Source organism: Calypte anna, chromosome W (genome assembly GCF_003957555.1).
Source record: "Calypte anna isolate BGI_N300 chromosome W, bCalAnn1_v1.p, whole genome shotgun sequence".
Lineage (NCBI taxonomy): Eukaryota > Metazoa > Chordata > Aves > Apodiformes > Trochilidae > Calypte > Calypte anna.
In genome coordinates this window covers 13,178,707-13,191,140 of record NC_044276.1, presented here as the reverse complement: position 1 = coordinate 13,191,140, position 12,434 = coordinate 13,178,707, and the positions used below count along the sequence as shown (strand labels likewise).

Sequence of the window (12,434 nt, the reverse complement as noted above, 5' to 3'; positions counted from 1 at the left end):
ATACAAAAGCAATAATAACATACTAGTAATATAAAAGCAATAATATCATATATAACTGATAAGCCTTGCCTAATTAAATCTGTAAGTCAACAAGCTAACTGGTATATTTTATGGTTTTTATCAATTCTTTACCAAAGGCTTTTCTTCTTGCTATGTGTGATACCAATGAAACAGCAAGAAACCCAAATTTCAAATTTTCCCTTATATTCTAGGCCTAATTCTTACATTGACCAGTTTGATCGCAAATGTTATTATTGATAACTCATTAGTGTTTTCATGAGGTCACGCTCTTTTTTCTTCTCATAAGGGTATACGCTCTTCCCTTGTCTTTTCCCTTCTTCTTCTTTTTTTTTTTTTTTTTTTTTGATTCTATGCAATGAAAAAGGTTTTATTATCGAATCATGTATTCTAATGGTTTCAAACTAAACTTGAAGAAATTTCTTTGTATCACACCACTCCCTGCATAGTATACAGTATTTTGCAATGCAGCTTTGAGCATCTTTTAAATTCTTTTCTTAAATAATAGATCAAATTATAATCAATGTGCCCATCAAAGTAAGTTGTTTTAAAATATCTGAAGTTCGCATAAAAGCAGAGTAGTGACGCAACCTAATTGAAGTTAAATTATTTTTTTATATGTAAATGTCTTCATCTTTTTATATGGCTTAACACATTAAAAAAAATTCTATTTCATGGATAGCTAAAATCTCCTGTCAAAGAAAATATCACTATCTTTCATGAGTAGCAGGTAACCCTCAAGTTATTATCTACCAAGATTCAGGCCTGGACATTTGATGCCCAGAACAATGTAAAAATGTTTCCCACTTCTGTTTCATACCTTTCAGAAGTCATTAGAAAAACTTTCCTTTTTTTTTTTTTTTTTTTTTTTTTTTAACGAGGCTACGTGGTGTCCTTTCCTCCCCCTCCCAGCAGGGCTCACAGCTACAGTATCTGCGGGGGCAGAGGCAGCACCTGCAGCTGTAGCAGCCTTGCTGGCAGCACCGCCAGGCACACGAAGGGGGGTTGCAAAGCAGCCGCGGGGGAAAGAGTCGGGGGGGGAATTTCTTTCTCTCCGCAGCATTTCTCGGCCTCTGAAAAACATTCTTATGAATCTATCGTACTCTTTACCAATATATGAGAAAAATTTAACAACACCTACCAAAACTTTAAAAACCCAAAACACTATTACTACTAAAATCTGGTGGAATCAGCGTAAAATAAAAGAAATCAATACAATCTCCCAAACCAAATACTTGTATCAGAAATATTATCACTGTGGATCCACATTTAAAGGCCTTTGTTTCCATGGTCGAACCCATCTGCTCGGTACCCAACGCACTCCAGTACCTGTAAGTAAGCACATATAACCTCAACCAGTCAGTTTCACCTCTGCCGGCCCTTCCCATTGTCCAGTGATGGAATTCTTGAATTCCACCAAAATTTTGTGGAAGGTTCTGAAGCAAAGTCTGCTAAAGCTTTTTGGTGAATCAGTATCGGAGGTTCTGTACGTTCTCCTGTAAGGCGTAAATAGTTCATGACATATACAGCCTTACTTAACCGGTCCTGAGGAGGACTCCCTTCCTCCTCCCTTTTTGTCTTTCAAGGAGTGTCTTTAGTACCGAATGGCAACGTTCCACTATTGCTTTACCCATAGGGTTATGAGGAATACCAGTAACATGTCGAATACCCCATTGTCCACAAAACTGCCGAAAACGAGCAGAAGAATAAGCGGGGCCATTGTCCGTCTTAATAGACTGAGGTACTCCAAGAACAGCAAAGGATACATATAGATGTTTGATAACATGTTTCGTTGCCTCACCAGTCTGAGCAGAGGCCCAAACGGCCATAGAAAAAGTATCTATAACAACAGGCACATATTTTAAGCGTCCAAACTGTTGTACATGAGTGACATCCATTTGCCACAGTTCCAAGGATTTTAAACCTTTAGGATTGACTCCCATCCCAATACCAAATCAACCTTTTGGCAATCAGGACAAGATTTCACAATTCCCTGGGCATCCCCCAAAGGTAAATGAAATTGCTTTGCTAGCACTTTAGCAGATTGATGAAAAAATGCATGAGATTGTCGAGCTTGTGAAAAAATGTCAACAGAAGGACCAGTCCACGCTGGTGCAACTAAATAGTCAGCTCTGTTATTACCGATAGCCAAACCTCGGTCACTAAGATGACTCTGGATATGAGTGATAAAATAAGAATGTTCTCTTTCTGCTAAGAGTCTTAATAACTTCTGCAACAAGAAATACAAATGCTTATTCGAAATTTCCTTCAAAATGGCATGATACATTCTTAAAACAATACCTACTACAACAAGTGAATCAGAAACTATATTTACAGCAGTATTATTCCACGTTTCAAAAACCCAAATAACCGCAATAAGTTCAAGGGTTTGCAAAGAGTCAAATGATTTCCCTTGAATTAAATGTTCTTGCCATTGCCCAGGTGTCTCCTCCCAGGTAACAACAGCTTTATGGGATTTTTTTCCAGCATCTGTAAAGACCATTATGCCGTCCACTGGACTGTCAGACAAAAAATTACATGATTCCCACTGCATGTTAGATAAAAGTGGTAACAAGCAATATGAGGGGTAAGAATTCGTTATTTCCCCACTAAGCTATCCCAAGGCTATTTGCAGGTCTGTGGAAGTTCACAGTAGCCAAACAAAATAGTCTTGCATTAGGGGGCAAAACAATCTGTCCCCTCTCGGGTCCACTCCAGCGATGTCTTGACATTGCGCTTGGTCCCTTTTTTTTTTTTTTTTTTTTTTTTTTAAATTTTTTCATCTCTTTTGACAAATCAAGATGTGATATTACCACTGAATATATGTGATACATAAATTTTGAATATGGCTCTGCTCTCCTCTGTTTAATATTTGTAAAAGAAAAGTCTGCTTGTGCAGGATCATGAACAATTTGCAAAGCCTTATATGCCAATTCTTGTGAAAGTTGTAACACTTCAGTTTGAAGCCATGCCTGCAAATCTGCACGTACAAAAGGACAAGCACTGAGTAACATTTGTGCTTGCACTCCGTGTAATGCATCGGTGTTCTGTCTAGGAATCACAGCTGCATTTTCACACAGCATTTACCATTTATGATGAAATTGCAATTGTTGAGAAGGAGTTAACAGAGTATTAATGAGCATTTTTGTGTCATATGGCATCAACAACTGAGCAGTAAAAAGATGTTGCAAAAGAGATTGAGTAAATGACTCAAACCAATTTCAAACCATACTGCGTGATGGCACCTTTGGCTTCTTTTATCATTTTCCAATCTAATGCAACCCATTGACCTCCTCCTCCTGGTCCCACAATCACTGGAAAACCATCGGACTCATATTGGGAACCATTTCTCCTTCAACTATAGCATTTGAATAATTCCCTTCCATCTAGTTACTGGGTACACATTACCACCACCCCCTCACTACCCCCCCCTCCCCATGTTGGATCTGGAAGAGGTAGAGCAGCGGGTGTTAAAGGGTTAAGGGAAATAGGAGCAGGAATAGGGAATGGATCAGGGGGTAAAAATGGATTAGTGCCCCATTGTTCGGGATGTTCCCTGGAGCAAAAACTAGGGTTTTTTTTTTCAGGGGTATACTCATCCTTGGTCTCCAGTTCTGTCAGCTTCTTCAGCAGTTCCCTTCGTTGCTTGTCTCCGAGTCCCAGTTCCTTCCTTGGTTGTTGCTCTATAGCAGGCACTGATGGTGTTGACAGGTGAAGCAGAGGATTAATTGATGGCAACTGTGGTCAAGAAGATAAATCAAGCTTCCAAGGTGGAAAGGTGGCAGAGCAGTCGGGAGCCGTGGCGGGCAGTTGCAAGGTCGGGAGTCTGCATTCCAAGATTCCTCGCCTGTGTTCTCCGGCTGCTCTCCCTCTGGGAACTCCGATGATTCTGGTGGTGTTTTCGGTCGCTTTTGGTCTTGCTTCTCGGTCCCATTTTTACTTTTCATCTGACCCCCAGGGTCAAATGGCACAGTTGACTGAGTTTGAATCAGTACAGTCCCTTCAGGTGCTGATAAGGGTATTTTAGGTGTCTCAAATAACTGTTTAGAGGTCAAGTCCATATTTTGAGCATTCATCAGTACTGGCAGATCAGATGTTAAGACAACAAACGCTGAGGCTGCTGCTGACCTCTCACTTTTCATTTCTTTTAAGGTTTCTTTAATCAGTTTCCAGAGTGTCGCTAAGCGTTGTGCCTCCTTATCTCCATCGCTAATTTTATCCCATAGGGCAATACCTATGGCTTCCCAAGTAGGTAACTCAAAAACAGTACCCATCGAGGGGATCAAGTCTCTATCCTGTGCCCATTTCAGTAATTCACTTAAGGTCCTGCCTTCGTGTAATAAATCTCTCATAGAGAGAATATATTGGAGGAGCTTAACTACTGTCTCTTCTTGTTGTACATCAGAGTGTAGACCCCATCTCCTCCCCAGCCGCTCACCTGATCAGGGCAAGATTCTTCAACTCCGAGGTACCTCTTTTATTCCGTAGCCGGGCACCAGCTACATAGATTGCCGGGGCAGCAATCTCCTTTCGACTGGCTTCTCCGCCCTCTTATTCCAGCTGTCTTTATCGCTCCTGGAAGCAACAGCATAAGAGTCTCTGGTCCGGGCCGTCCTTAGACCCTGGTCCGGGCCACCCTTAGTCCCTGTTCGGGCGCCATTTGTGGGAAAACAATCTGCGGAGGCTTAAGGATTCCATGTGCACATCAATATGATTGTATGAAATCGTTTATTAGCAACTTGCACTCACTTTATATAGAGAAGCCTTGTTTACACCATCTTATCATGCAGGTGGCTTTGTATTCTGATTACCCATACCATTCTCACGGAACCTTCTTCCCACATAATTATTTTCCTCCTCTGTTGCCAATTAAGTTATCTCTTTCCCAGTAGCTCATTCTCAGAAAGCCTCTAACTAGGCCTCAATAACCATTAACCCAATGTGGCCTAAATTGAAGTAAGTCAGGATTGCTCACAACCTGGATATTTCTGAACTGTTTCCCCAACAGGGCGCTATCTAACTGGTTCAATACAATTGTTTATGTGCTATCTATGTGATGCTTTCCCATCCTGTTATTCTTGTTTTCTGCTGCCAACTTCCTTATCTTTTGCCTGTAGCTGATCTTTTAGTAACCTTACAGCTGGGCCTCAAGGCCCTTAGCTCACTCTGGCTAATGCTAAATAGTCAGGATTGCTTTTCTTCTACAGATTCTCCAACAAGGGATAATGAAGTTAACTGGACTGTGTGGATTCGGTGGATTGGCACAGCAGAACCACAGAGATACAGAGCCCTGGAAGACACTGGTGCACAGTGCACCTTGCTACCATCAAATCACAAAGGAGTGGATGCTATTACCATCTCCGGAGTAACAGAAGGGTCTCAAGAACTGACTGTAGTGGAGGCTGAAATGAGCCTGACCAGAAATGTCTGGGGCACCCACTGTATAGTGACTGGCCCAGATGCTCCGTGCATCCTTGGTATAGACTTTCTCCGGAAAGGGTATTTCAAGGACCCAAAAGGGTATAAGTGCGCCTTTGGTGTAGTAGCTGTGGAAACTGAGGGCACTGACCAACTGTCTGTCTTGCCTGGCCTTTTGGATGACCCTTCTGTGGTGGGCCTGATGAGGGTGGAGGAACAGCAGGTACCAACTGCATCTAATACAGTATATGGTCACCAGTGCCATACCAACAGAGATTCCCTGCTCCCCATCCAAATCTTATTCACCAATTGGAGATCCAAGGGGTGATCAGCAAGACTCGCTTACCTTTCAACAGTCCTATATGGCCAGTGTAGAAGCCTGATAGAGAATGGAGATTAACTGTGGACTACCATGGTCTAAATCAAGTTATGCCATCAATGAGTGCTGCCGTTCCAGATTTGTCAGAGCTTCAGTATGAACTGGAGTCTAAGGAAGCCAAATGGTATGCAACTATTGACATTGCTAACATGTTTTTCTCCACTGCCATAGCAGCAGAGTGCAGGCCCCAATTTGCTTTCACCTCGAGGGGCATCCAGTATGCCTGGAACTGACTACTTTAGGGGTAGAAGCATAGTCCCACCATCTGCCATGGACTAATCCACACTGCACTGGAGAAGGGTGGAGATCCAGATCATCTGCAATACATATCTGACAATATTGTTGTATGGGGTAATATGGCTGAAGAAGTCTTTGAAAAAGTCAGGAAAGTAATCTGCATACTACTAGAAGCTGGTTTTGCTATAAAGAAAAACAAGGACAAGGGACCTTCCTGAAAGATCCAGTTCCTGGGAGTTAGATGGCAAGATGGATGCCAGTACATCCCTATGAATGTGGTCAGTAAAATTGCAACCATGTCTTCACCCACTAATAAGAAAGAGACGCAGACCTTCTTGAGTACAGTGGGATTCTGGAGGATGCATATTCCTGGGTACACTCAGATTTTAAAACTCCTTTATGACAGTACCTGAAAGAAAAATAGCTTTACATGGGGCCCTGAACAGGCCTTTGAGCAGATAAAACGAGAGATAGTCCATGCAGTGGCCCTGTGACCTGTCTGACCAGGACAGGAGATTAAAAATGTGTTCTACACTGCATCCAGTGATAATAGTTCCATCTGGAGCCTCTGACAGAAAGTAACTGATGAGACTTGAGGTCGACCCCTAGGGTTTTGGAGTCAGCAGTATAAAGATTCAGAGGCCAATTACACTCCAACTGAAAGAAAAATATTGACTGCTTATGAAGGAGTTCAAGCAGCTTCAGAAGTGAATTAAATTAATTTTTGGAAGCTGAGTCTCTTGTGCTCATGATGATAATTGTTGAGTGATCTCTCCTTATATCACCCCACAAGCCTTCTGTCATATTTTTCTCTCCCCTGTCCCGCTGAGGAGGGGGAGTGATAGAGTGGTTTAGTGGGCACTGGGCATCCACCCAAGGTCAGACTTTTTTGAGCATATAGTAGATATCCATGTAATTTAAATGAAGTTGCATATTTTTAACACAATATAAAATCTATCTGAATATAAATGCATTCATATTTGAGTGTGAAAACTTGTTTATAGTTATATACATGTTTAGGATGGAAGCATTAAAAAATAAATCAAATAAAGTGTTGTAATTTATAAAATATTTAGAACTGTCTATGGACAATTTTCATATTCAAACCCATCTCTGAATAATCTAAAATTCCTTTCTCCCCACTTTTTAAAACTCTGTGTCAGTACCAAGATATACTTAAATTTGAACTGAACAAATAAACAGCTGTTTCTATTACAAATAATACCATGAATACTTAATAAATATTAATTTTGTTGTTTGATATTGTATTTTTTCAACTGAATCAGCTTAAATTTTTAGTAAAATGATAAAATGAATAATTTTGTAAATGTTAAACTGAAGACACCTGTAGCAGTTCAGTTAGTGTCAAAATCCATTTCTTTCCCAGATTTAGAGGCATTTCTTTTATAGTGTTCAAGTTCCTTTTTTTTCTGGCCTCTCATGATATCAACTTCATACTCAGTGTATTGTAAATCCTGTGCTGGGTCCTGTCTTTGTATCCTGTAAATCGCAGAAACTCTTGGGAGGAAATGTTTTCTCAAATAGTTTTTTCCACAGTTCCATCAGTGTGTTTGCATGCATCTTTCCAATATCATTATCAGAGGTGGGTAGTGGTCCTATTTGGCTCAGCAAATCGAAGCCTGCTGGTATAAATAGAAGTTTCCTGTGATCCACTGATACAAACTTGCTTTTATCATAGCCAAAGGCCAAGTGATTAATAAGAACATGTGCTTTCAGCGGGAGAGCCTCAGATTTACTGGTAAACACTAATGATGCTCCATAGTAATGTGAAACAAATCAAAGTGTCTTGCTTATTATTTTCCTCATTTCAGAATCAAACCCATGAAAAACATCAGATTTGCTTCCAGTTATCACCAAGGGTACTGGAAAATTGTCAGCTAACCCATAATCTATATGATCCCTCTACAGATTGTTCCATATCCTCTCTTTTATTTCAGTAGCTACTTTAGGATTTATCTTTTCTAGTTTGGTCAAAATTTTGTTGACATGGCTCCAGGTGACCTGCAAAAGCTTCTCCATAGTAGTCCAGAGTTTGTTAGGTTTGGACAAATCCAATACAAGAACAACAGCAAATGATATTATGTTGTTGATAGTGATTGGTATTCAAATAAATTCCAGTAATGAGGTTCCATCACCTAGTTCCCCAAAATAAGCTGTATTTTTAGGTGCATTGTGTCTCCTTGCCATTCTTCCAAAAAACATATTACAGGGTTAATGTTGGCTTTGGAGCCTTTTCCCTCTCAAGACACCTCAGTATAATTGTGGTCTTTGCCCCATTTTTGTTTCCCATAAATAATATTGATTTTTCCCAAACTTCCAGATGCTTGCCATTGTCATCAGAGTTTTCTCTCTTCTCCACTTCAGCTACAGCAAGATCCCATAAAGTATCACTTACTTCTGGCATTGCTCCTCGGGGCCCAGGCCTGGCTCCCCGTTGTCATGAAGCATGTTGTCATTTGATAGAGCATTTTGTGGTAGTGTCTTGAAAATATTGTAATAATTAGTGGAGAATCACAGTAGAAAATCTTTTAATTCTGCATTGTTATACTCCCATTCCTTAGTACCACAGATGAAACAGAATGGGTCATACTGCAGTATTATGTAGGGTTTAGTTTCTGCATGAGCAGAACCAGGGGGCCAATAAAAGGTGAGTCTCGAAGCACAGGCTCAGCTCAGTCCTGATCACGCCTGCAGAGAGGTCAGTTGCTCTTGGAGCACTGTATTACCTTCATTGCACCACTAGCGCTCATCGCCCTCAGGGTGAGGCTCTGAGCCCGGGACCTCGGCATTGCAGTACTGTGTCTTAGCCAGCTGCGCCACTCAAGCCTCACCCTGACGGCGATGAGCTCTAGTGGAGCAATAAAGGTAGTGCAGTGCTGAAAGCAGCACTTAAAGCCAAGCATGCCGAGATTGTGAGTTCCAGTGTGAGCTGAGCCTGTGGCTTAGGTCTTACCTTTTGTTTTATTTGCCCCCTGGTTCTGCTCATGCACAGTGGGGGCCCACCCTAACCAGGCACAGGTGGGCTTAACACAAGCTCACGCCCACTACCTGGCAATTAGTGGCACCTGGTTGCCTCGTTACACTACACCATCCCTCCAGCCAAAGAAATAAAAACATATTTTAAATTAATAATCTTCATTGCATGGCTCCCAGAAGAGTTGTGCATGACAGGAACCTAGCAAAATGAGGAAAAAAAAATCAGTCATGGAAAAAGTCCAAGAAAGAGTCTGATTGTCCCTTGCCAGCTGTGTGTCACTGCAGAGACCCTGGCCACCCAGTGTGCCAGCAAATGCCTCAAGCAGTCATGAGTGAGGGGCAGGTGCAGAAGGTGATTTTGAAATAAGATATATTCTTGGTGTGACAGGGAGAGCAGCTGTACTGTTGATGTAGAGAAGCCCTATGCCTTGCTGGGGCTAATAGACCTCAGGACTGCAGGATGTTTCATTCTCATTACAACAGCCAACCCAATTGTTATTCTTTGTGTTTTAGCTAATGACTAAGATAAACTTCAGAGGGGATGGTTTTGCTTCCAAGCTATGCTTGCCTGTGCTTCAGTTCACCAAATGTGATGCCAGGGTGGCCTTGGCTGCATAGAGGATGCTCCATGCCCTGGGGATGGGGCTTTCTTTCCTCTGGGTGACAGTGGGTTTGGGGGTAGGGGTACAACTGTACAGAGAGCAATCACCTTGGGGCTGTCAGGTTACCCTCTGCCTTCCATAGCTGTCTGCATCCAGTTGCCACCCCTGCCCTCATTTGAAGAGTGAATTAATAACCAGGAAAAAAGACAGATATGAGATCATGAGATGTTTCAACTTTTGAATGTCACCATGGGCATGTAGCACAGAAATGTAAAGGTTTCTTTCTGTCCCTGTGTTCACTGCTGCCTGTGCATTGATTACATTCATAACGCATGAGCCATGACAAGGAATTCAGCCTCCAGCAAATTTTGCACCACTCTTTTGCATGGCCTCTTGGACTGAATAAAGAAAAATCTATTAAATTGTTGCCACAGCAACCCTGGCACAGCCTGATGAAGAGTGTTTATGCTGGCAGCCCCTGTGCTCAACTGTAGTGTGCAGATGGTGTGGCCAGATGCAGAACTGCCCTTTCGCCTGTGCCGGGTGAGGCTACCCACTGGACACGTGGTCCATGAGCCTGCTGGATGAACAGGGGCAGCAGAAGACACTAAAGTCCTCTCCCAGGTTCTGGCAAAAATAGCCTTTAATTTATTGTGAGGGAGGTGGGTAAGGGCATCATCATGCTTCTGCAGTAACAGTAAGAAGAGTGTCCTTCACCTTGGTTGGTACAGGTGAAAATCCCGATGTCTACCTATCAGTGGCATGCCTATAAGGTCAGCCTGTGCTTACTAAGGAAGACAATCACAGTGATGGATTTTAATCATTAAAATAATTTTGTCCTGGTTTGGGCCAGGATAAAGGTGATTTTCTGTCTTGTACTTTTGCTTTTAGCTGAGTCTCTTTAAGTAGTTGCACTTGCTGAAATTAACAGCTGAGGCAGTACAGCCTCAGACTGTCAGCACCGAACAATTGCTGATAATTTCAACATAAGCTTTGGGCTATGTGCAAGGACAGTGCTGCTTAAAGCATATTTTGTAACCGCAAGGAACAGTACATTAGAACACTCGAAGGTTAAGGAGTAAGCAAGACGATTAGATTAAGGGACTCGGCACGATTACAACATCCACGAAGAAGCTCGAATGTGTGAAAGATAAGCTTTGTTAGTTAATTGTTGCTAAAGGTTTTGTAGCCAATCAAGTTAAAACGTGTGTAACGAGATGTAGAAATCACCAATCAGCAATATGTATACGTGGCATTAGCTCTTAGATTAGTGTATAAATATCGCCTTCTGATTCAATAAAGTCGGACATTTGTTTGCATCAAACTGGGTCCCCGTCTCGCACTGCGACAAACAGCAAGTTTCTCAGACAGTGTGTGCTTCTTCGCAGATGACACCAAGCTGGGAGGAAGTGTGGACCAACTGGAAGGCAGGAGGGCTCTGCAGAGGGACCTGGACAGACTAGAGAGCTGGGCCGATTCCAACGGGATGAGGTTCAACAAGGCCAAGTGCCGGGTCCTGCACTTTGGCCACAACAACCCCATGCAGCGCTACAGGCTGGGGACAGAGTGGCTGGAGAGCAGCCAGGCAGAAAGGGACCTGGGAGTCTGCATTGACAAGAAACTGAACATGAGCCAGCAGTGTGCCCAGGTGGCCAAGAAGGCCAATGGCATCCTGGCCTGTATCAAAAACAGCGTCACCAGCAGGTCAAGGGAGGTGATTCTTCCCCTGTACTCAGCCCTGGTGAGGCCACACCTTGAGTACTGTGTCCAGTTCTGGGCCCCTCAGTTTAAGAAGGATGTAGAGGTCCTGGAACAGGTCCAAAGGAGGGCAACCAGTCTGGTGAAGGGACTCGAGCACAGGCCCTATGAGGAGAGGCTGAGAGAGCTGGGGCTGTTCAGCCTGAAGAAGAGGAGGCTCAGGGGAGACCTCATTGCTGTCTACAACTACCTGAAAGGAGGCTGTAGCGAGGTGGGAACTGGACTCTTTTCACAGACGACCTTCAACAAGACAAGAGGACACAGTCTTAAGTTGTGCCAGGGGAGGTTTAGGTTAGATATTAGAAAGAATTTCTTCACGGAGAGGGTGATTAGGCTATGGAATGGACTGCCCGGTGAGGTGGTAGATTCTCCGTCCCTGGAAACATTTAAAAAAAGACTGGATGTGGCACTCAGTGCCATGGTCTAGCAACTGCTCCGGTGGGTCAAGGGTTGGACTAGATGATCTCTGAGGTCCCTTCCAACCCGGCTAATTCTATGATTCTATGATTCTAGGACTGATAACACTTGATGTTTATAGTTACTGCTAGAGACTGGTATGCAGAGCTAAGGACACTGCTCAGCTCTGATGAGAACATTTTGCCATCCAGGAGGATAAAGAGGTCCCACCTGAGCCCTCCTTTGGGGAGGAACGGACAAGATAGATGCCAGAATTGACCAAACAGAGTATTCCATCCCATACACGTCATCCTCAGTATAAATTTGAGGGATCACGAGGGCCAAGCCAGATTTCCGGATTTCCTGATTTCCTGTTTCCCTGTTTCCCTTCCTTCACTCGGCATCCTGGAAGGATTCCGTCCGTTCGTCTGCCTGTGGTCCTGATCTGTGCCAGCCCATATCTGTGTGTTCCTGCCTCCAGTTCCCAACTGCTGCCGACTCCAGGAGTCCAGCTTGGTCTTTCCCAGGGCTGCCCTGCAGCCTTGGTGGTGACGTGAGAGTTATTGGGGGAAAGGGGGGAGGAATGTGGTTTCCATTTTCCTGTATATTTGTATATATTTAGTAATTTT

General features: G+C 43.0%; 1 pseudogene; it reads right to left on the bottom strand.

The window, feature by feature from the left end:
• Window positions 1-7,407: 7,407 nt before the first annotated feature.
• LOC103530497 lies at window positions 7,408-8,477 on the bottom strand (annotated as a pseudogene).
• Between the last annotated feature and the right edge of the window lie 3,957 nt (window positions 8,478-12,434).